This window comes from Schistocerca gregaria, unplaced genomic scaffold (assembly GCF_023897955.1).
Source record: "Schistocerca gregaria isolate iqSchGreg1 unplaced genomic scaffold, iqSchGreg1.2 ptg000259l, whole genome shotgun sequence".
Lineage (NCBI taxonomy): Eukaryota > Metazoa > Arthropoda > Insecta > Orthoptera > Acrididae > Schistocerca > Schistocerca gregaria.
Window position 1 is genome coordinate 3,653,677 of NW_026061764.1, and position 26,715 is coordinate 3,680,391.

Sequence of the window (26,715 nt, forward strand, 5' to 3'; positions counted from 1 at the left end):
GAGACATTTCTCCGGTGGAGGAAAGTGCGCATGGTGACTGTTGTATTCCATCCCGATGCAATTTCTGTGTTTCATCAACTCTCTGATAGTCCACAGATTACAAAATGCCACCAGATGTGCATTGGAAACTACTACTGGTCTTGCAGAGAACGATCAAAGCGTAGACTGTTTGAGACATTACTCTGGTGGAGGAAGGTGCGCATGGTGAATTAATCCCGATGCAATTTCTGTGTTTCATCAACACTCTGATACTCCACAGATTACAGAATGCCACCAGATGTGCATCGGAAACTACTATTGGTCTTCCAGAGAACGGTCAAAGCGTAAATTGATTGAGACATTACTCACATTGAGGAAAGTGCGGATGGTGACTGTTGTATTCAATCCCGATGAAATTTCTGTGTTTCATCAACACTCTGATAGTCTAAAGATTACAGAATGCCACCAGATGTGCATCAAAAACTACTACTGGTCTTCCAGAGAACAATCAAAGCGTAGACTGTTTGAGACAATCCTCTGGTGGAGGTAAGTGCTCATGGTGAATTCAATCCCGATGCAATTTCTCTGTTTCATCAACACAATGATAGTCCACAGATTACAGAATGACACCAGATGTGCATCGGAAACTACTACTGGTCTTCCAGGGAACGATCAAAACGTAAATTGTTTGAGACATTACTCACATTGAGGAAAGTGCGCATGGTGACTGTTGTATTCAATCCCGATGCAATTTTTTGTGTTTCATCAATACTCTGATAGTCCACAGATTACAGAATGCCACCAGATGTGCATCGGAAACTACTACTGGTCTTCCAGGGAACGATCAAAGCGTGGAATGTTTGAGACATTACTCCCATGGAGGAAAGTGCGAATGGTGACTGTTGTATTTAAACCCGATGCAATTTCTGTGTTTCATCGACACTCTGATGGTCCACAGATTACAGAATGCCACCAGACGTGCATCGGAAACTAATAGTGGCCTTTCAGGGAACGATCAAAGCGTAGACTGTTTGAGACATTACTCCCGAGGAGGAAGGTGCGCGTGGTGACTGTTGTATTCAATCCCGATGCAATTTCTGTGTTTCATCAACACTCTGATGGTCCACAGATTACAGAATGAAACCAGATGTCCATCGCAAACTAATACTGGTCTTCCAGGGAACGATCAAAGCGTAGACTGTTTGAGACATCACTCCCATGGAGGAGAGTGCGTATGGTGACTTTTGTATTCAATCCCGATGCAATTTCTGTGTTTCATGAACACTCTGATAGTCCACAGATTACAGAATGCCTCCAGTTGTGCATCGGAAACTACTTCTGGTCTTCCAGGGAACGATCAAAGCGTAGACTGTTTGAGACATTACTCCAATGGAGGGAAGTGCGCATGGTGACTGTTGTATTTAATCCCGATGGAATTTCTGTGTTTCATCAACAGTCTGATAGTCCACAGATTACAGAATCCCTCCAGATGTGCTTTGGAAACTACTAGTGGTCTTCCAGGGAACGATCAAAGCGTAGACTGTTTGAGACATTACTCACATTGAGGAAAGTGCGCATGGTGACTGTTGTATTCAATCCCGATGCAATTTCTGTGTTTCATCAACAGTCTTATAGTCTCAGATTACAGAATGCCTCCAGATGTGCATCGGAAACTACTACTGGTCTTCCAGGGAACGATCAAATCGTAGACTCTTTGAGACAATCCTCTTGTGGAGGAAAGTGCTCATGGTGAATTCAATCCCGATGCAATTTCTCTGTTTCATCAACACAATGATAGTCCACAGATTACAGAATGCCACCAGATGTGCATCGGAAACTACTACTGGTCTTCCAGGGAACGATCAAAGCGTGGACTGTTTGAGACATTACTCCCATGGAGGAAAGTGCGAATGGTGACTGTTGTATTCAAACCCGATGCAATTTCTGTGTTTCATCGGCACTCTGATAGTCCACAGATTACAGAATGCCACCAGATGTGCATCGGAAACTAATAGTTGTCTTCCAGGGAACGATCAAAGCGTAGACTGTTTGAGACATTACTCCCGAGGAGGAAGGTGCGCGTGGTGACTGTTGTATTCAATCCCGATGCAATTTCTGTGTTTCATCAACACTCGGATGGTCCACAGATTACAGAATGAAACCAGATGTCCATCGCAAACTAATACTGGTCATCCAGGGAACGATCAAATCGTAGACTGTTTGAGACATCACTCCCATGGAGGAAAGTGCGTATGGTGACTTTTGTATTCAATCCCGATGCAATTTCTGTGTTTCATCAACACTCTGATAGTCCACAGATTACAGAATGCCTCCAGTTGTGCATCGGAAACTACTTCTGGTCTTCCTGGGAACGATCAAAGCGTAGACTGTTTGAGACATTACTCCCATGGAGGGAAGTGCGCATGGTGACTGTTGTATTTAATCCCGATGGAATTTCTGTGTTTCATCAACAGTCTGATAGTCCACAGATTACAGAATGCCTCCAGATGTGCTTTGGAAACTACTACTGGTCTTCCAGGGAACGATCAAAGCGTAGATTGTTTGAGACATTACTCCCATGGAGGGAAGTGCGCATGGTGACTGTTGTATTCAATCCCGATGCAATTTCTGTGTTTCATCAACAGTCTTATAGTCCACAGATTACAGAATGCCTCCAGATGTGCATCGGAAACTACTACTGGTCTTCCAGGGAACGATCAAATCGTAGACTGTTTGAGACATTATTCCCATGGAGGAAAGTGCGGATGGTGACTGTTGTATTCAATCCAAATGCAATTTCTGTGTTTCATTAACACTCTGATAGTCCACACATTACAGAATGCCACCAGATGTGCACCGGAAACTACTACTGGTCTTCCAGGAACGATCAGAGCGTAGACTGTTTGAGACATTACTCCCATGGAGGAAAGTGCGCATGGTGACTGTTGTATTTAATGCCAATGCAATTTCTGTGTTTCATCAACACTCTGATAGTCCACAGATTACAGAATGCCACCAGATGTGCATCGGAAACTACTACTGGTCTTAAAGGGAACGATCAAAGTGTAGACTGTTTGAGACATTTCTCCGGTGGAGGAAAGTGCGCATGGTGACTGTTGTATTCAATCCCGATGCAATTTCTGTGTTTCATCAACTCTCTGATAGTCCACAGATTACAAAATGCCACCAGATGTGCATTGGAAACTACTACTGGTCTTCCAGAGAACAATCAAAGAGTAGACAGTTTGAGACATTACTCTGGTGGAGGAAGGTGCGCATGCTGAATTCAATCCCGATGCAATTTCTGTGTTTCATCAACACTCTGATAGTCCACAGATTACAGAATGCCACCAGATGTGCATCGGAAACTACTAATTTTCTTCCAGAGAACGATCAAAGCGTAAATTGATTGAGACATTACTCACATTGAGGAAAGTGCGGATGGTGACTGTTGTATTCAATCCCGATGAAATTTCTGTGTTCCATCAACACTCTGATAGTCTAAAGATTACAGAATGCCACCAGATGTGCATCGGAAACTACTACTGGTCTTCCAGAGAACAATCAAAGCGTAGACTGTTTGAGACAATCCTCTGGTGGAGGAAAGTGCTCATGGTGAATTCAATCCCGATGCAATTTCTCTGTTTCATCAACAGAATGATAGTCCACAGATTATAGAATGCCACCAGATGTGCATCGGAAACTACTACTGGTCTTCCAGGGAACGATCAAAACGTAAATTGTTTGAGACATTACTCACATTGAGGAAAGTGCGCATGGTGACTGTTGAATTCAATCCCGATGCCATTTTTTGTTTTTCATCAATACTCTGATAGTCCACAGATTACAGAATGCCACCAGATGTGCATCGGAAACTACTACTGGTCTTCCAGGGAACGATCAAAGCGTGGAATGTTTGAGACATTACTCCCATGGAGGAAAGTGCGAATGGTGACTGTTGTATTCAAACACGATGCAATTTCTGTGTTTCATCGACACTCTGATAGTCCACAGATTACAGAATGCCACCAGATGTGCATCGGAAACTAATAGTGGTCTTTCAGGGAACGATCAAAGCGTGGACTGTTTGAGACATTACTCCCATGGAGGAAAGTGCGAATGGTGACTGTTTTATTCAAACCCGATGCAATTTCTGTGTTTCATCAACACTCTGATAGTCTAAAGATTACAGAATGCCACCAGATGTGCATCGGAAACTACTACTGGTCTTCCAGGGAACGATCAAAGCGTGGAATGTTTGAGACATTACTCCCGACGAGGAAGGTGCGCGTGGTGACTGTTGTATTCAATCCCGATGCAATTTCTGTGTTTCATCAACACTCTGATGGTCCACAGATTACAGAATGAAACCAGATGTCCATCGCAAACTAATACTGGTCTTCCAGTGAACGATCAAAGCGTAGACTGTTTGAGACATCACCCCCATGGAGGAGAGTGCGTATGGTGACTTTTGTATTCAATCCCGATGCAATTTCTGTGTTTCATGAACACTCTGATAGTCCACAGATTACAGAATGCCTCCAGTTGTGCATCGGAAACTACTTCTGGTCTTCCAGGGAACGATCAAAGCGTAGACTGTTTGAGACATTACTCCGGTGGAGGAAAGTGCGCATGGTGAATTCATCCCAAAGCAATTTCTGTTTTTCATCAACACTCTGATAGTCCACAGATTACAGAATGCCACCAGATGTGCATCGGAAACTAGTATTGGTCTTCCAGGGAACGATCAAAGCGTAAATTGATTGAGACATTACTCACATTGAGGAAAGTGCGGATGGTGACTGTTGTATTCAATCCCGATGCAATTTCTGTGTTTCATCAACACTCTGATAGTCTAAAGATTACAGAATGCCACCAGATGTGCATCGGAAACTACTACTGGTCTTCCAGAGAAAAATCAAAGCGTAGACTGTTTGAGACAATCCTCTGGTGGAGGAAAGTGCTCATGGTGAATTCAATCCCGAAGCAATTTCTCTGTTTCATCAACACAATGATAGTCCACAGATTACAGAATGCCACCAGATGTGCATCGGAAACTACTAGTGGTCTTCCAGGGAACGATCAAAACGTAAGTTGTTTGAGACAATACTCACATTGAGGAAAGTGCGCATGGTGACTGTTGTATTTAATGCCGATGCAATTTCTGTGTTTCATCAACACTCTGATAGTCCACAGATTACAGAATGCCACCAGATGTGCATCGGAAACTACTACTGGTCTTCCAGGGAACGATCAAAGCGTGGACTGTTTGAGACATTACTCCCATGGAGGAAAGTGCGAATGGTGACTGTTTTATTCAAACCCGATGCAATTTCTGTGTTTCATGAACACTCTGATAGTCCACAGATTACAGAATGCCACCAGATGTGCATCGGAAACTAATAGTGGTCTTCCAGGGAACGATCAAAGCGTAGACTGTTTGAGACATTACTCCCGAGGAGGAAGGTGCGCGTGGTGACTGTTGTATTCAATCCCGATGCAATTTCTGTGTTTCATCAACACTCTGATGGTCCACAGATTACAGAATGAAACCAGATGTCCATCGCAAACTAATACTGGTCTTCCAGGGAACGATCAAATCGTAGACTGTTTGAGACATCACTCCCATGGAGGAAAGTGCGTATGGTGACTTTTGTATTCAAACCCGATGCAATTTCTGTGTTTCATCAACACTCTGATAGTCCACAGATTACAGAATGCCTCCACTTGTGCATCGGAAACTACTTCTGGTCTTCCTGGGAACGATCAAAGCGTAGACTGTTTGAGACATTACTCCCATGGAGCGAAGTGCGCATGGTGACTGTTGTATTTAATCCCGATGGAATTTCTGTGTTTCATCAACAGTCTGATAGTCCACAGATTACAGAATGCCTCCAGATGTGCTTTGGAAACTACTACTGGTCTTCCAGGGAACGATCAAAGCGTAGACTGTTTGAGACATTACTCCCATGGAGGAAAGTGCGCATGGTGACTGTTGTTTTCAATCCCGATGCAATTTCTGTGTTTCATCAACAGTCTGATAGTCCACAGATTACAGAATGCCTCCAGATGTGCATCGGAAACTACTACTGGTCTTCCAGGGAACGATCAAACCGTAGACTGTTTGAGACATTATTCCCAAGGAGGAAAGTGCGGATGGTGACTGTTGTATTCAATCTAAATGCAATTTCTGTGTTTCATTAACACTCTGATGGTCCACACATTACAGAATGCCACCAGATGTGCACCGGAAACTACTACTGGTCTTCCAGGAACGATCAGAGCGTAGACTGTTTGAGACATTAGTCCCATGGAGGAAAGTGCGCATGGTGACTGTTGTATTTAATGCCAATGCAATTTCTGTGTTTCATCAACACTCTGATAGTCCACAGATTACAGAATGCCACCAGATGTGCATCGGAAACTACTACTGGTCTTAAAGGGAACGATCAAAGGGTAGACTGTTTGAGACATTTCTCCGGTGGAGGAAAGTGCGCATGGTGACTGTTGTATTCCATCCCGATGCAATTTCTGTGTTTCATCAACTCTCTGATAGTCCACAGATTACAATATGCCACCAGATGTGCATTGGAAACTACTACTGGTCTTGCAGAGAACAATCAAAGCGTAGACTGTTTGAGACAATCCTCTGGTGGAGGAAGGTGCGCATGGTGAATTAATCCCGATGCAATTTCTGTGTTTCATCAACACTCTGATACTCCACAGATTACAGAATGCCACCAGATGTGCATCGGAAACTACTATTGGTCTTCCAGAGAACGATCAAAGCGTAAATTGATTGAGACATTACTCACATTGAGGAAAGTGCGGATGGTGACTGTTGTATTCAATCCCGATGAAATTTCTGTGTTTCATCAACACTCTGATAGTCTAAAGATTACAGAATGCCACCAGATGTGCATCGGAAACTACTACTGGTCTTCCAGAGAACAATCAAAGCGTAGACTGTTTGAGACAATCCTCTGGTGGAGGTAAGTGCTCATGGTGAATTCAATGCCGATGCAATTTCTCTGTTTCATCAACACAATGATAGTCCACAGATTACAGAATGACACCAGATGTGCATCGGAAACTACTACTGGTCTTCCAGGGAACGATCAAAACGTAAATTGTTTGAGACATTACTCACATTGAGGAAAGTGCGCATGGTGACTGTTGTATTCAATCCCGATGCCATTTTTTGTGTTTCATCAATACTCTGATAGTCCACAGATTACAGAATGCCACCAGATGTGCATCGGAAACTACTACTGGTCTTCCAGGGAACGATCAAAGCGTGGAATGTTTGAGACATTTCTCCCATGGAGGAAAGTGCGAATGGTGACTGTTGTATTTAAACCCGATGCAATTTCTGTGTTTCATCGACACTCTGATAGTCCACAGATTACAGAACGCCACCAGATGTGCATCGGAAACTAATAGTGGTCTTTCAGGGAACGATCAAAGCGTAGACTGTTTGAGACATTACTCCCGAGGAGGAAGGTGCGCGTGGTGACTGTTGTATTCAATCCCGATGCAATTTCTGTGTTTCATCAACACTCTGATGGTCCACAGATTACAGAATGAAACCAGATGTCCATCGCAAACTAATACTGGTCTTCCAGGGAACGATCAAAGCGTAGACTGTTTGAGACATCACTCCCATGGAGGAGAGTGCGTATGGTGACTTTTGTATTCAATCCCGATGCAATTTCTGTGTTTCATGAACACTCTGATAGTCCACAGATTACAGAATGCCTCCAGTTGTGCATCGGAAACTACTTCTGGTCTTCCAGGGAACGATCAAAGCGTAGACTGTTTGAGACATTACTCCAATGGAGGGAAGTGCGCATGGTGACTGTTGTATTTAATCCCGATGGAATTTCTGTGTTTCATCAACAGTCTGATAGTCCACAGATTACAGAATGCCTCCAGATGTGCTTTGGAAACTACTACTGGTCTTCCAGGGAACGATCAAAGCGTAGACTGTTTGAGACATTACTCACATTGAGGAAAGTGCGCATGGTGACTGTTGTATTCAATCCCGATGCAATTTCTGTGTTTCATCAACAGTCTTATAGTCTCAGATTACAGAATGCCTCCAGATGTGCATCGGAAACTACTACTGGTCTTCCAGGGAACGATCAAATCGTAGACTGTTTGAGACATTATTCCCATGGAGGAAAGTGCGGATGGTGACTGTTGTATTCAATCCAAATGCAATTTCTGTGTTTCATTAACACTCTGATAGTCCACACATTACAGAATGCCACCAGATGTGCACCGGAAACTACTACTGGTCTTCCAGGAACGATCAGAGCGTAGACTGTTTGAGACATTACTCCCATGGAGGAAAGTGCGCATGGTGATTGTTGTATTTAATGCCGATGCAATTTCTGTGTTTCATCAACACTCTGATAGTCCACAGATTACAGAATGCCACCAGATGTGCATCGGAAACTACTACTGGTCTTAAAGGGAACGATCAAAGGGTAGACTGTTTGAGACATTTCTCCGGTGGAGGAAAGTGAGCATGGTGACTGTTGTATTCAATCCCGATGCAATTTCTGTGTTTCATCAACTCTCTGATAGTCCACAGATTACAGAATGCCACCAGATGTGCATCGGAAACTCCTACTGGTTTTCCACTGAACGATCAAAGCGTAGACTGTTTCAGACATTACTCCCATGGAGGAAAGTGCGGATAGTGACTGTTGTATTCACTCCCGATTAAATTTCTGTGTTTCATCAACAGTCTGATAGTCCACAGATTACAGAATGCCACCAGATGTGAATCGGAAACTACTACTGGTCTTCCAGGAACGATCAAATCGTAGACTGTTTGAGACATTACTCCCATGGAGGAAAGTGCGCATGGTGACTGTTGTATTCAATGCCGATGCAATTTCTGTGTTTCATCAACAGTCTTATAGTCCACGGATTACAGAATGCCTCCAGATGTGCATCGCAAACTACTACTGGTCTTCCAGGAACGATCAAATCGTAGACTGTTTGAGACATTACTCCCATGGAGGAAAGTGCGCATGGTGACTGTTGTATTCAATGCCGATGCAATTTCTGTGTTTCATCAACAGTCTTATGGTCCACAGATTACAAAATGCCACCAGATGTGCATCGGAAACTACTACTGGTCTTCCAGGGAACGATCAAAGCGTAGACTGTTTGAGACATTACTCCCATGGAGGAAAGTGCACAAGGTGACTGTTGTTTTTGATCCCAATGCAATTTCTGTGGTTCATCAACACTCTGATAGTCCACAGACTACAGAATGCCTCCAGATGTGCATCGGAAACTACTACTGGTCTTGAAGGGAACGATCAAAGCGTAGACTGTTTGAGACACTACTCCCATGGAGGAAAGTGCGCATGGCGACTGTTGTATTCAATCCCGATGCAATTTCTGTGTTTCATCAACACTCTGATAGTCCACAGATTACAGAATGCCACCAGATGTGCATCGGAAACTACTACTGGTCTTCCAGAGATTAATCAAAGCGTAGACTGTTTGAGACATTACTCCGGTGGAGGAAAGTGCGCATGGTGAATTCATCCCAATGCAATTTCTGTGTTTCATCAACACTCTGATAGTCCACAGATTACAGAATGCCTCCAGATGTGCATCGAAAACTACTACTGGTCTTCCAGGAACGATCAGAGCGTAGACTGTTTGAGACATTACTCCCATGAAGGAAAGTGTGCATGGTGACTGTTGTATTTAATGCCGATGCAATTTCTGTGTTTCATCAACACTCTGATAGTCCACAGATTACAGAATGCCACCAGATGTGCATCGGAAACTACTACTGGTCTTAAAGGGAACGATCAAAGGGTAGACTGTTCTCCGGTGGAGGAAAGTGTGCATGGTGACTGTTGTATTCAATCCCGATGCAATTTCTGTGTTTCATCAACTCTCTGATAGTCTAAAGATTACAGAATGCCACCAGATCTGCATCGGAAACTACTACTGGTCTTCCAGGGAACGATCAAAGCGTGGACTGTTTGAGACATTACTCCCATGGAGGAAAGTGCGAATGGTGACTGTTTTATTCAAACCCGATGCAATTTCTGTGTTTCATCGACACTCTGATAGTCCACAGGTTACAGAATGCCACCAGATGTGCATCGGAAACTAATAGTGGTGTTCCAGGGAACGATCAAAGCGTGGACTCTTTGAGACATTACTCCCATGGAGGAAAGTGCGAATGGTGACTGTTGTATTTAATCCCGATGGAATTTCTGTGTTTCATCAACAGTCTGATAGTCCACAGATTACAGAATGCCTCCAGATGTGCATTGGAAACTACTACTGGTCTTCCAGGGAACGATCAAAACGTAGACTGTTTGTGACATTACTCCCATGGAGGAAAGTGCGCATGGTGACTGTTGTATTCAATCCCGATGCAATTTCTGTGTTTCATCAACAGTCTTATAGTCCACAGATTACAGAATGCCTCCAGATGTGCATCGAAAACTACTACTGGTCTTCCAGGAACGATCAGAGCGTAGACTGTTTGAGACATTACTCCCATGAAGGAAAGTGTGCATGGTGACTGTTGTATTTAATGCCGATGCAATTTCTGTGTTTCATCAACACTCTGATAGTCCACAGATTACAGAATGCCACCAGATGTGCATCGGAAACTACTACTGGTCTTAAAGGGAACGATCAAAGGGTAGACTGTTCTCCGGTGGAGGAAAGTGTGCATGGTGACTGTTGTATTCAATCCCGATGCAATTTCTGTGTTTCATCAACTCTCTGATATTCCACAGATTACAAAATGCCACCAGATGTGCATTGGAAACTACTACTGGTCTTCCAGAGAACAATCAAAGCGTAGACTGTTTGAGACATTACTCCGGTGGAGGAAGGTGCGCATGGTGAATTCAATCCCGATGCAATTTCTGTGTTTCATCAATACTCTGATAGACCACAGATTACAGAATGCCACCAGATGTGCATCGGAAACTAATACTGGTCTTCCAGGGAACGATCAGAGCCTAAACTCTTTGAGACATTGCTCCCATGGAGGAAAGTGCGCATGGTGACTGTTGTATCCAATCCCGATGCAATTTCTGTGTTTCATCAATACACTGATAGTCCACAGATTACAGAATGCCACCAGCTGTGCATCGGAAACTACTACTGGTCTGCCAGGGAACGATCAAAGCGTGGACTATTTGAGACATTACTCCCATATAAGAAAGTGCGAATTGTGACTGTTGTATTCAATCCCGATGCAATTTCTGTGTTTCATCAACACTCTGATAGTCCACAGATTACAGAATGCCACCAGATGTGCATCGGAAACTACTAGTGGTCTTCCAGGGAACAATCAAAGCGTAGACTGTTTGAGACATTACACCCGTGGAGGAAAGTGCGCGTGGTGACTGTTGTATTCAATCCCGATGCAATGTCTGTGTTTCATCAACACTCTGATGGTCCACAGATTACAGAATGCCACCAGATGGACATCGGAAATTAATACTGGTCTTCCATGGAACGATCAAAGCGTAGACTGTTTGAGACATTACACCCACGGAGGAAAGTGCGCATGGTGACTGTTGTATTCATTCGCGATGCAATTCCTGTGTTTCATCGACACTCTGATAGTCGACAGATTACAGAATGCCTCCAGTTGTGCATCGGAAAATACTTCTGGTCTTCCAGGGAACGGTTAAATTGTAGACTGTTGGAGACATTACTCCCTTGGAGGAAAGTGCGCATGGTGACTGTTGTAATCAATTCCGATGGAATTTTGGTGTTTCGTCAACAGTCTGATAGTCCACAGATTACAGAATGCCTCCAGATGTGCATCGGAAACTACTACTGGTCTTCCAGGGAACGATCAAAGCGTAGACTGTTTGAGACATTACTCCCATGGAGGAAAGTGCGCATGGTGACTGTTGTATTCCATCCCGATGCAATTTCTGTGTTTCATCAACAGTCTTATAGTCCACAGATTACAGAATGCCTCCAGATGTGCATCGGAAACTACTACTGGTCTTCCAGGGAACGATCAAATCGTAGACTGTTTGAGACATTACTCCCATGGAGGAAATTGCGCATGTTGACTGTTGTATCTAATCCCGATGCATTATCTGTGTTTCATCAACACTCTGATAGACCACAGATTACAGAATGCCACCAGATGTGCATCGGAAACTACTACTGGTCTTCCAGAGAACAATCAAAGCGTAGACTGTTTGAGACAATCCTCTGGTGGAGGAAAGTGCGCATGGTGAATTCAATCCCGATGCAATTTCTCTGTTTCATCAACACAATGATAGTCCACAGATTACAGAATGACACCAGATGTGCATCGGAAACTACTACTGGTCTTCCAGGGAACGATCAAAACGTAAATTGTTTGAGACATTACTCACATTGAGGAAAGTGCGCATGGTGACTGTTGTATTCAATCCCGATGCCATTTTTTGTGTTTCATCAATACTCTGATAGTCCACAGATTACAGAATGCCACCAGATGTGCATCGGAAACTACTACTGGTCTTCCAGGGAACGATCAAAGCGTGGAATGTTTGAGACATTTCTCCCATGGAGGAAAGTGCGAATGGTGACTGTTGTATTTAAACCCGATGCAATTTCTGTGTTTCATCGACACTCTGATAGTCCACAGATTACAGAACGCCACCAGATGTGCATCGGAAACTAATAGTGGTCTTTCAGGGAACGATCAAAGCGTAGACTGTTTGAGACATTACTCCCGAGGAGGAAGGTGCGCGTGGTGACTGTTGTATTCAATCCCGATGCAATTTCTGTGTTTCATCAACACTCTGATGGTCCACAGATTACAGAATGAAACCAGATGTCCATCGCAAACTAATACTGGTCTTCCAGGGAACGATCAAAGCGTAGACTGTTTGAGACATCACTCCCATGGAGGAGAGTGCGTATGGTGACTTTTGTATTCAATCCCGATGCAATTTCTGTGTTTCATGAACACTCTGATAGTCCACAGATTACAGAATGCCTCCAGTTGTGCATCGGAAACTACTTCTGGTCTTCCAGGGAACGATCAAAGCGTAGACTGTTTGAGACATTACTCCAATGGAGGGAAGTGCGCATGGTGACTGTTGTATTTAATCCCGATGGAATTTCTGTGTTTCATCAACAGTCTGATAGTCCACAGATTACAGAATGCCTCCAGATGTGCTTTGGAAACTACTACTGGTCTTCCAGGGAACGATCAAAGCGTAGACTGTTTGAGACATTACTCACATTGAGGAAAGTGCGCATGGTGACTGTTGTATTCAATCCCGATGCAATTTCTGTGTTTCATCAACAGTCTTATAGTCTCAGATTACAGAATGCCTCCAGATGTGCATCGGAAACTACTACTGGTCTTCCAGGGAACGATCAAATCGTAGACTGTTTGAGACATTATTCCCATGGAGGAAAGTGCGGATGGTGACTGTTGTATTCAATCCAAATGCAATTTCTGTGTTTCATTAACACTCTGATAGTCCACACATTACAGAATGCCACCAGATGTGCACCGGAAACTACTACTGGTCTTCCAGGAACGATCAGAGCGTAGACTGTTTGAGACATTACTCCCATGGAGGAAAGTGCGCATGGTGATTGTTGTATTTAATGCCGATGCAATTTCTGTGTTTCATCAACACTCTGATAGTCCACAGATTACAGAATGCCACCAGATGTGCATCGGAAACTACTACTGGTCTTAAAGGGAACGATCAAAGGGTAGACTGTTTGAGACATTTCTCCGGTGGAGGAAAGTGAGCATGGTGACTGTTGTATTCAATCCCGATGCAATTTCTGTGTTTCATCAACTCTCTGATAGTCCACAGATTACAGAATGCCACCAGATGTGCATCGGAAACTCCTACTGGTTTTCCACTGAACGATCAAAGCGTAGACTGTTTCAGACATTACTCCCATGGAGGAAAGTGCGGATAGTGACTGTTGTATTCACTCCCGATTAAATTTCTGTGTTTCATCAACAGTCTGATAGTCCACAGATTACAGAATGCCACCAGATGTGAATCGGAAACTACTACTGGTCTTCCAGGAACGATCAAATCGTAGACTGTTTGAGACATTACTCCCATGGAGGAAAGTGCGCATGGTGACTGTTGTATTCAATGCCGATGCAATTTCTGTGTTTCATCAACAGTCTTATAGTCCACGGATTACAGAATGCCTCCAGATGTGCATCGCAAACTACTACTGGTCTTCCAGGAACGATCAAATCGTAGACTGTTTGAGACATTACTCCCATGGAGGAAAGTGCGCATGGTGACTGTTGTATTCAATGCCGATGCAATTTCTGTGTTTCATCAACAGTCTTATGGTCCACAGATTACAAAATGCCACCAGATGTGCATCGGAAACTACTACTGGTCTTCCAGGGAACGATCAAAGCGTAGACTGTTTGAGACATTACTCCCATGGAGGAAAGTGCACAAGGTGACTGTTGTTTTTGATCCCAATGCAATTTCTGTGGTTCATCAACACTCTGATAGTCCACAGACTACAGAATGCCTCCAGATGTGCATCGGAAACTACTACTGGTCTTGAAGGGAACGATCAAAGCGTAGACTGTTTGAGACACTACTCCCATGGAGGAAAGTGCGCATGGCGACTGTTGTATTCAATCCCGATGCAATTTCTGTGTTTCATCAACACTCTGATAGTCCACAGATTACAGAATGCCACCAGATGTGCATCGGAAACTACTACTGGTCTTCCAGAGATTAATCAAAGCGTAGACTGTTTGAGACATTACTCCGGTGGAGGAAAGTGCGCATGGTGAATTCATCCCAATGCAATTTCTGTGTTTCATCAACACTCTGATAGTCCACAGATTACAGAATGCCTCCAGATGTGCATCGAAAACTACTACTGGTCTTCCAGGAACGATCAGAGCGTAGACTGTTTGAGACATTACTCCCATGAAGGAAAGTGTGCATGGTGACTGTTGTATTTAATGCCGATGCAATTTCTGTGTTTCATCAACACTCTGATAGTCCACAGATTACAGAATGCCACCAGATGTGCATCGGAAACTACTACTGGTCTTAAAGGGAACGATCAAAGGGTAGACTGTTCTCCGGTGGAGGAAAGTGTGCATGGTGACTGTTGTATTCAATCCCGATGCAATTTCTGTGTTTCATCAACTCTCTGATAGTCTAAAGATTACAGAATGCCACCAGATCTGCATCGGAAACTACTACTGGTCTTCCAGGGAACGATCAAAGCGTGGACTGTTTGAGACATTACTCCCATGGAGGAAAGTGCGAATGGTGACTGTTTTATTCAAACCCGATGCAATTTCTGTGTTTCATCGACACTCTGATAGTCCACAGGTTACAGAATGCCACCAGATGTGCATCGGAAACTAATAGTGGTGTTCCAGGGAACGATCAAAGCGTGGACTCTTTGAGACATTACTCCCATGGAGGAAAGTGCGAATGGTGACTGTTGTATTTAATCCCGATGGAATTTCTGTGTTTCATCAACAGTCTGATAGTCCACAGATTACAGAATGCCTCCAGATGTGCATTGGAAACTACTACTGGTCTTCCAGGGAACGATCAAAACGTAGACTGTTTGTGACATTACTCCCATGGAGGAAAGTGCGCATGGTGACTGTTGTATTCAATCCCGATGCAATTTCTGTGTTTCATCAACAGTCTTATAGTCCACAGATTACAGAATGCCTCCAGATGTGCATCGAAAACTACTACTGGTCTTCCAGGAACGATCAGAGCGTAGACTGTTTGAGACATTACTCCCATGAAGGAAAGTGTGCATGGTGACTGTTGTATTTAATGCCGATGCAATTTCTGTGTTTCATCAACACTCTGATAGTCCACAGATTACAGAATGCCACCAGATGTGCATCGGAAACTACTACTGGTCTTAAAGGGAACGATCAAAGGGTAGACTGTTCTCCGGTGGAGGAAAGTGTGCATGGTGACTGTTGTATTCAATCCCGATGCAATTTCTGTGTTTCATCAACTCTCTGATATTCCACAGATTACAAAATGCCACCAGATGTGCATTGGAAACTACTACTGGTCTTCCAGAGAACAATCAAAGCGTAGACTGTTTGAGACATTACTCCGGTGGAGGAAGGTGCGCATGGTGAATTCAATCCCGATGCAATTTCTGTGTTTCATCAATACTCTGATAGACCACAGATTACAGAATGCCACCAGATGTGCATCGGAAACTAATACTGGTCTTCCAGGGAACGATCAGAGCCTAAACTCTTTGAGACATTGCTCCCATGGAGGAAAGTGCGCATGGTGACTGTTGTATCCAATCCCGATGCAATTTCTGTGTTTCATCAATACACTGATAGTCCACAGATTACAGAATGCCACCAGCTGTGCATCGGAAACTACTACTGGTCTGCCAGGGAACGATCAAAGCGTGGACTATTTGAGACATTACTCCCATATAAGAAAGTGCGAATTGTGACTGTTGTATTCAATCCCGATGCAATTTCTGTGTTTCATCAACACTCTGATAGTCCACAGATTACAGAATGCCACCAGATGTGCATCGGAAACTACTAGTGGTCTTCCAGGGAACAATCAAAGCGTAGACTGTTTGAGACATTACACCCGTGGAGGAAAGTGCGCGTGGTGACTGTTGTATTCAATCCCGATGCAATGTCTGTGTTTCATCAACACTCTGATGGTCCACAGATTACAGAATGCCACCAGATGGACATCGGAAATTAATACTGGTCTTCCATGGAACGATCAAAGCGTAGACTGTTTGAGACATTACACCCACGGAGGAAAGTGCGCATGGTGACTGTTGTATTCATTCGCGATGCAATTCCTGTGTTTCATCGACACTCTGATAGTCGACAGATTACAGAATGCCTCCAGTTGTGCATCGGAAAATACTTCTGGTCTTCCAGGGAACGGTTAAATTGTAGACTGTTGGAGACATTACTCCCTTGGAGGAAAGTGCGCATGGTGACTGTTGTAATCAATTCCGATGGAATTTTGGTGTTTCGTCAACAGTCTGATAGTCCACAGATTACAGAATGCCTCCAGATGTGCATCGGAAACTACTACTGGTCTTCCAGGGAACGATCAAAGCGTAGACTGTTTGAGACATTACTCCCATGGAGGAAAGTGCGCATGGTGACTGTTGTATTCCATCCCGATGCAATTTCTGTGTTTCATCAACAGTCTTATAGTCCACAGATTACAGAATGCCTCCAGATGTGCATCGGAAACTACTACTGGTCTTCCAGGGAACGATCAAATCGTAGACTGTTTGAGACATTACTCCCATGGAGGAAATTGCGCATGTTGACTGTTGTATCTAATCCCGATGCATTATCTGTGTTTCATCAACACTCTGATAGACCACAGATTACAGAATGCCACCAGATGTGCATCGGAAACTACTACTGGTCTTCCAGAGAACAATCAAAGCGTAGACTGTTTGAGACAATCCTCTGGTGGAGGAAAGTGCGCATGGTGAATTCAATCCCGATGCAATTTCTCTGTTTCATCAACACAATGATAGTCCACAGATTACAGAATGCGACCAGATGTGCATCGGAAACTACTACTGGTCTTCCAGGGAACGATCAAAACGTAAATTGTTTGAGACATTACTCACATTGAGGAAAGTGCGCATGGTGACCGTTGTATTCAATCCCGATGCCATTTTTTTGTGTTTCATCAATACTCTGATAGTTCACAGATTACAGAATGCCACCAGATGTGCATCGGAAACTACAACTGGTCTTCCAGATAAAGATCAAAGCGAGGACTGTTTGAGACATTACTCCCATGGAGGAAAGTGCGAATGGTGACTGTTGTATTCAAACCCGATGCAATTTCTGTGTTTCATCAACAGACTTATAGTCCAGAGATTACAGAATGCCTCCAGATGTGCATCAGAAACTACTACTGGTCTTCCAGGGAACGATCAAATCGTAGACTGTTTGAGACATTACTCCCATGGAGGAAAGTGCGCATGGTGACTGTTGTATTCAATCCCGATGCAATTTCTGTGTTTCATCAACAGTCTTATAGTCCACAGATTACAGAATGCCTCCAGATGTGCATCGAAAACTACTACTGGTCTTCCAGGAACGATCAGAGCGTAGACTGTTTGAGACATTACTCCCATGAAGGAAAGTGTGCATGGTGACTGTTGTATTTAATGCCGATGCAATTTCTGTGTTTCATCAACACTCTGATAGTCCACAGATTACAGAATGCCACCAGATGTGCATCGGAAACTAATACTGGTCTTCCAGGGAACGATCAGAGCCTAAACTCTTTGAGACATTGCTCCCATGGAGGAAAGTGCGCATGGTGACTGTTGTATCCAATCCCGATGCAATTTCTGTGTTTCATCAATACACTGATAGTCCACAGATTACAGAATGCCACCAGCTGTGCATCGGAAACTACTACTGGTCTGCCAGGGAACGATCAAAGCGTGGACTATTTGAGACATTACTCCCATATAAGAAAGTGCGAATTGTGACTGTTGTATTCAATCCCGATGCAATTTCTGTGTTTCATCAACACTCTGATAGTCCACAGATTACAGAATGCCACCAGATGTGCATCGGAAACTACTAGTGGTCTTCCAGGGAACGATCAAAGCGTAGACTGTTTGAGACATTACACCCGTGGAGGAAAGTGCGCGTGGTGACTGTTGTATTCAATCCCGATGCAATGTCTGTGTTTCATCAACACTCTGATGGTCCACAGATTACAGAATGCCACCAGATGGACATCGGAAATTAATACTGGTCTTCCATGGAACGATCAAAGCGTAGACTGTTTGAGACATTACACCCACGGAGGAAAGTGCGCATGGTGACTGTTGTATTCATTCGCGATGCAATTCCTGTGTTTCATCGACACTCTGATAGTCCACAGATTACAGAATGCCTCCAGTTGTGCATCGGAAAATACTTCTGGTCTTCCAGGGAACGGTTAAATTGTAGACTGTTGGAGACATTTCTCCCTTGGAGGAAAGATCGCATGGTGACTGTTGTATTCAATTCCGATGGAATGTTGGTGTTTCGTCAACAGTCTGATAGTCCACAGATTACAGAATGCCTCCAGATGTGCATCGGAAACTACTACTGGTCTTCCAGGGAACGATCAAAGCGTAGACTGTTTGAGACATTACTCCCATGGAGGAAAGTGCGCATGGTGACTGTTGTATTCCATCCCGATGCAATTTCTGTGTTTCATCAACAGTCTTATAGTCCACAGATTACAGAATGCCTCCAGATGTGCATCGGAAACTACTACTGGTCTTCCAGGGAACGATCAAATCGTAGACTGTTTGAGACATTACTCCCATGGAGGAAATTGCGCATGTTGACTGTTGTATCTAATCCCGATGCATTATCTGTGTTTCATCAACACTCTGATAGACCACAGATTACAGAATGCCACCAGATGTGCATCGGAAACTACTACTGGTCTTCCAGAGAACAATCAAAGCGTAGACTGTTTGAGACAATCCTCTGGTGGAGGAAAGTGCGCATGGTGAATTCAATCCCGATGCAATTTCTCTGTTTCATCAACACAATGATAGTCCACAGATTACAGAATGCGACCAGATGTGCATCGGAAACTACTACTGGTCTTCCAGGGAACGATCAAAACGTAAATTGTTTGAGACATTACTCACATTGAGGAAAGTGCGCATGGTGACTGTTGTATTCAATCCCGATGCCATTTTTTTGTGTTTCATCAATACTCTGATAGTTCACAGATTACAGAATGCCACCAGATGTGCATCGGAAACTACAACTGGTCTTCCAGATAAAGATCAAAGCGAGGACTGTTTGAGACATTACTCCCATGAAGGAAAGTGCGAATGGTGACTGTTGTATTCAAACCCGATGCAATTTCTGTGTTTCATCAACAGACTTATAGTCCAGAGATTACAGAATGCCTCCAGATGTGCATCAGAAACTACTACTGGTCTTCCAGGGAACGATCAAATCGTAGACTGTTTGAGACATTACTCCCATGGAGGAAAGTGCGCATGGTGACTGTTGTATTCAATCCCGATGCAATTTCTGTGTTTCATCAACAGTCTTATAGTCCACAGATTACAGAATGCCTCCAGATGTGCATCGAAAACTACTACTGGTCTTCCAGGAACGATCAGAGCGTAGACTGTTTGAGACATTACTCCCATGAAGGAAAGTGTGCATGGTGACTGTTGTATTTAATGCCGATGCAATTTCTGTGTTTCATCAACACTCTGATAGTCCACAGATTACAGAATGCCACCAGATGTGCATCGGAAACTACTACTGGTCTTAAAGGGAACGATCAAAGGGTAGACTGTTTGAGACATTTCTCCGGTGGAGGAAAGTGTGCATGGTGACTGTGGTATTCAATCCCGATGCAATTTCTGTGTTTCATCAACTCTCTGATAGTCCACAGATTACAAAATGCCACCAGATGTGCATTGGAAACTACTACTGGTCTTCCAGAGAACAATCAAAGCGTAGACTGTTTGAGACATTACTCCGGTGGAGGAAGGTGCGCATGGTGAATTCAATCCCGATGCAATTTCTGTGTTTCATCAATACTCTGATAGTCCACAGATTACAGAATGCCACCAGATGTGCATCGGAAACTAATACTGGTCTTCCAGGGAACGATCAGAGCCTAAACTCTTTGAGACATTGCTCCCATGGAGGAAAGTGCGCATGGTGACTGTTGTATCCAATCCCGATGCAATTTCTGTGTTTCATCAATACACTGATAGTCCACAGATTACAGAATGCCACCAGCTGTGCATCGGAAACTACTACTGGTCTGCCAGGGAACGATCAAAGCGTGGACTATTTGAGACATTACTCCCATATAAGAAAGTGCGAATTGTGACTGTTGTATTCAATCCCGATGCAATGTCTGTGTTTCATCAACACTCTGATAGTCCACAGATTACAGAATGCCACCAGATGTGCATCGGAAACTACTAGTGGTCTTCCAGGGAACGATCAAAGCGTAGACTGTTTGAGACATTACACCCGTGGAGGAAAGTGCGCGTGGTGACTGTTGTATTCAATCCCGATGCAATGTCTGTGTTTCATCAACACTCTGATGGTCCACAGATTACAGAATGCCACCAGATGGACATCGGAAATTAATACTGGTCTTCCATGGAACGATCAAAGCGTAGACTGTTTGAGACATTACTCCCTTGGAGGAAAGTGCGCATGGTGACTGTTGTATTCAATTCCGATGGAATTTTGGTGTTTCGTCAACAGTCTGATAGTCCACAGATTACAGAATGCCTCCAGATGTGCATTGGAGACTTCTACTGGTCTTCCAGGGAACGATCAAAGCGTAGACTGTTTGAGACATTACTCCCATGGAGGAAAGTGCGCATGGTGACTGTTGTATTCCATCCCGATGCAATTTCTGTGTTTCATCAACAGTCTTATAGTCCACAGATTACAGAATGCCTCCAGATGTGCATCGGAAACTACTACTGGTCTTCCAGGGAACGATCAAATCGTAGACTGTTTGAGACATTACTCCCATGGAGGAAATTGCGCATGTTGACTGTTGTATCTAATCCCGATGCATTATCTGTGTTTCATCAACACTCTGATAGACCACAGATTACAGAATGCCACCAGATGTGCATCGGAATCTACTACTGGTCTTAAAGAGAACAATCAAAGCGTAGACTGTTTGAGACAATCCTCTGGTGGAGGAAAGTGCGCATGGTGAATTCAATCCCGATGCAATTTCTCAGTTTCATCAACACAATGATAGTCCACAGATTACAGAATGCGACCAGATGTGCATCGGAATCTACTACTGGTCTTCCAGGGAACGATCAAAACGTAAATTGTTTGAGACATTACTCACATTGAGGAAAGTGCGCATGGTGACTGTTGTATTCAATCCCGATGCCATTTTTTTGTGTTTCATCAATACTCTGATAGTTCACAGATTACAGAATGCCACCAGATGTGCATCGGAAACTACAACTGGTCTTCCAGGGAAAGATCAAAGCGAGGGCTGTTTGAGACATTACTCCCATGGAGGAAAGTGCGAATGGTGACTGTTGTATTCAAACCCGATGCAATTTCTGTGTTTCATCAACAGTCTTATAGTCCACAGATTACAGAATGCCTCCAGATGTGCATCAGAAACTACTACTGGTCTTCCAGGGAACGATCAAATCGTAGACTGTTTGAGACATTACTCCCATGAAGGAAAGTGTGCATGGTGACTGTTGTATTCAATCCCGATGCAATTTCTGTGTTTCATCAACAGTCTGATAGTCCACAGATTACAGAATGCCACCAGACGTGCATCTGAAACTACTACTGGTCTTCCAGGGAACGATCAAAGTGTAGACTGTTTGAGAAATTACTCCCATGGAGGAAAGTGCGCATGGTGACTGTTGTATTCAATGCCGATGCAATTTCTGTGTTTCATCAATACTCTGATAGTCCACAGATTCCAGAATGCCACCAGATGTGCATCGGAAACTACTACTGGTATTCCAGAGAACAATCAAAGCGTAGACTGTTTGAGACATTACTCCGGTGGAGGAAAGTGGGCATGGTGAATTCAATCCCGATGCAATTTCTATGTTTCATCAACACTCTGCTAGTCCACAGATTACAGAATGCCACCAGATGTGCATCAGAAACTATTACTGGTCTTCCAGGGAACGATCAAAACGTAAATTGTTTGAGACATTACTCACATTGAGGATAGTGCGCATGGTGACAGTTGTATTCAATCCCGATGCAATTTCTGTGTTTCATCAACACTCTGATAGTCCACAGATTACAGAATGCCTCCAGTTGTGCATCGGAAACTAATTCTGGTCTTCCAGGGAACGATTAAATCGTAGACTGTTGGAGACATTACTCAATTGGAGGAAAGTGCGCATGGTGACTGTTGTATTCAATTCCGATGGAATTTCTGTGTTTCATCAACAGTCTGATAGTCCACAGATTACAGAATGCCTCCAGATGTGCATCGGAAACTACTACTGGTCTTCCAGGGAACGATCAAAGCGTAGACTGTTTGAGACATTACTCCCATGGAGGAAAGTGTGCATGGTGACTGTTGTATTCCATCCCGATGCAATTTCTGTGTTTCATCAACAGTCTTATAGTCCACAGATTACAGAATGCCTCCAGATGTGCATCGGAAACTACTACTGGTCTTCCAGGGAACGATCAAATCGTAGACTGTTTGAGACATTACTCCCATGGAGGAAAGTGCGCATGGTGACTGTTGTATTCAATGCCGATGCAATTTCTGTGTTTCATCAACAGTCTTATGGTCCAAAGATTACAAAATGCCACCAGATGTGCATCGGAAACTACTACTGGTCTTCCAGGGAACGATCAAAGCGTAGACTGTTTGAGACATTACTCCCATGGAGGAAAGTGCACAAGGTGACTGTTGTTTTTGATCCCAATGCAATTTCTGTGGTTCATCAACACTCTGATAGTCCACAGACTACAGAATGCCTCCAGATGTGCATCGGAAACTACTACTGGTCTTGAAGGGAACGATCAAAGTGTAGACTGTTTGAGACACTACTCCCATGGAGGAAAGTGCGCATGGCGACTGTTGTATTCAATCCCGATGCAATTTCTGTGTTTCATCAACACTCTGATAGTCCACAGATTACAGAATGCCACCAGATGTGCATCGGAAACTACTACTGGTCTTCCAGGGAACGATCAAAGCGTAGACTGTTTGCGACATTACTCCGGTGGAGGAAAGTGCGCATGGTGACTGTTGTATTCAATCCCGATGCAATTTCTGTGTTTCTTCAACACTCTGATAGTCCACAGATTACAAAATGCCACCAGATGTGCATCGGAAACTACTACTGGTCTTCCAGAGGACAATCAAAGCGTAGACTGTTAGAGACATTACTCCGGTGGAGGAAAGTGCGCATGGTGAATTCATCACAATGCAATTTCTGTGTTTCATCAACACTCTGATAGTCCACAGATTACAGAATGCCACCAGATGTGCATCGGAAACTACTATTGGTCTTCCAGGGAACGATCAAAGCGTAAATTGATTGAGACATTACTCACACTGAGGAAAGTGCGGATGGTGACTGTTGTATTCAATCCCGATGCAATTTCTGTGTTTCATCAACACTCTGATAGTCTAAAGATTACAGAATGCCACCAGATCTGCATCGGAAACTACTACTGGTCTTCCAGGGAACGATCAAAGCGTGGACTGTTTGAGACATTACTCCCATGGAGGAAAGTGCGAATGGTGACTGTTTTATTCAAACCCGATGCAATTTCTGTGTTTCATCGACACTCTGATAGTCCACAGATTACAGAATGCCACCAGATGTGCATCGGAAACTAATAGTGGTGTTCCAGGGAACGATCAAAGCGTGGACTCTTTGAGACATTACTCCCATGGAGGAAAGTGCGAATGGTGAATGTTGTATTCAATCCCGATGCAATTTCTGTGTTTCATCAACACTCTGATAGTCCACAGATTACAGAATGCCTCCAGTTGTGCATCGGAAACTACTTCTGGTCTTCCAGGGAACGATCAAAGCGTAGTCTGTTTGAGACATTACTCCCATGGAGGGAAGTGCGCATGGTGACTGTTGTATTTAATCCCGATGGAATTTCTGTGTTTCATCAACAGTCTGATAGTCCACAGATTACAGAATGCCTCCAGATGTGCATTGGAAACTACTACTGGTCTTCCAGGGAACGATCAAAACGTAGACTGTTTGTGACATTACTCCCATGGAGGAAAGTGCGCATGGTGACTGTTGTATTCAATCCCGATGCAATTTCTGTGTTTCATCAACAGTCTTATAGTCCACAGATTACAGAATGCCTCCAGATGTGCATCGAAAACTACTACTGGTCTTCCAGGAACGATCAGAGCGTAGACTGTTTGAGACATTACTCCCATGAGGAAAGTGTGCATGGTGACTGTTGTATTTAATGCCGATGCAATTTCTGTGTTTCATCAACACTCTGATAGTCCACAGATTACAGAATGCCACCAGATGTGCATCGGAAACTACTACTGGTCTTAAAGGGAACGATCAAAGGGTAGACTGTTTGAGACATTTCTCCGGTGGAGGAAAGTGTGCATGGTGACTGTTGTATTCAATCCCGATGCAATTTCTGTGTTTCATCAACTCTCTGATAGTCCACAGATTACAAAATGCCACCAGATGTGCATTGGAAACTACTACTGGTCTTCCAGAGAACAATCAAAGCGTAGACTGTTTGAGACATTACTCCGGTGGAGGAAGGTGCGCATGGTGAATTCAATCCCGATGCAATTTCTGTGTTTCATCCATACTCTGATAGTCCACAGATTACAGAATGCCACCAGATGTGCATCGGAAACTAATACTGGTCTTCCAGGGAACGATCAGAGTCTAAACTCTTTGAGACATTGCTCCCATGGAGGAAAGTGCGCATGGTGACTGTTGTATCCAATCCCGATGCAATTTCTGTGTTTCATCAATACACTGATAGTCCACAGATTACAGAATGCCACCAGCTGTGCATCGGAAACTACTACTGGTCTGCCAGGGAACGATCAAAGCGTGGACTATTTGAGACATTACTCCCATATAAGAAAGTGCGAATGGTGACTGTTGTATTCAATCCCGATGCAATTTCTGTGTTTCATCAACACTCTGATAGTCCACAGATTACAGAATGCCACCAGATGTGCATCGGAAACTACTAGTGGTCTTCCAGGGAACGATCAAAGCGTAGACTGTTTGAGACATTACACCCGTGGAGGAATGTGCGCGTGGTGACTGTTGTATTCAATCCCGATGCAATGTCTGTGTTTCATCAACACTCTGATGGTCCACAGATTACAGAATGCCACCAGATGGACATCGGAAATTAATACTGGTCTTCCATGGAACGATCAAAGCGTAGACTGTTTGAGACATTACACCCACGGAGGAAAGTGCGCATGGTGACTGTTGTATTCATTCGCGATGCAATTCCTGTGTTTCATCGACACTCTGATAGTCCACAGATTACAGAATGCCTCCAGTTGTGCATCGGAAAATACTTCTGGTCTTCCAGGGAACGGTTAAATTGTAGACTGTTGGAGACATTACTCCCTTGGAGGAAAGTGCGCATGGTGACTGTTGTATTCAATTCCGATGGAATTTTGGTGTTTCGTCAACAGTCTGATAGTCCACAGATTACAGAATGCCTCCAGATGTGCATCGGAAACTACTACTGGTCTTCCAGGGAACGATCAAAGCGTAGACTGTTTGAGACATTACTCCCATGGAGGAAAGTGCGCATGGTGACTGTTGTATTCCATCCCGATGCAATTTCTGTGTTTCATCAACAGTCTTATAGTCCACAGATTACAGAATGCCTCCAGATGTGCATCGGAAACTACTACTGGTCTTCCAGGAAACGATCAAATCGTAGACTGTTTGAGACATTACTCCCATGGAGGAAATTGCGCATGTTGACTGTTGTATCTAATCCCGATGCATTATCTGTGTTTCATCAACACTCTGATAGACCACAGATTACAGAATGCCACCAGATGTGCATCGGAAACTACTACTGGTCTTCCAGTGAACAATCAAAGCGTAGACTGTTTGAGACAATCCTCTGGTGGAGGAAAGTGCGCATGGTGAATTCAATCCCGATGCAATTTCTCTGTTTCATCA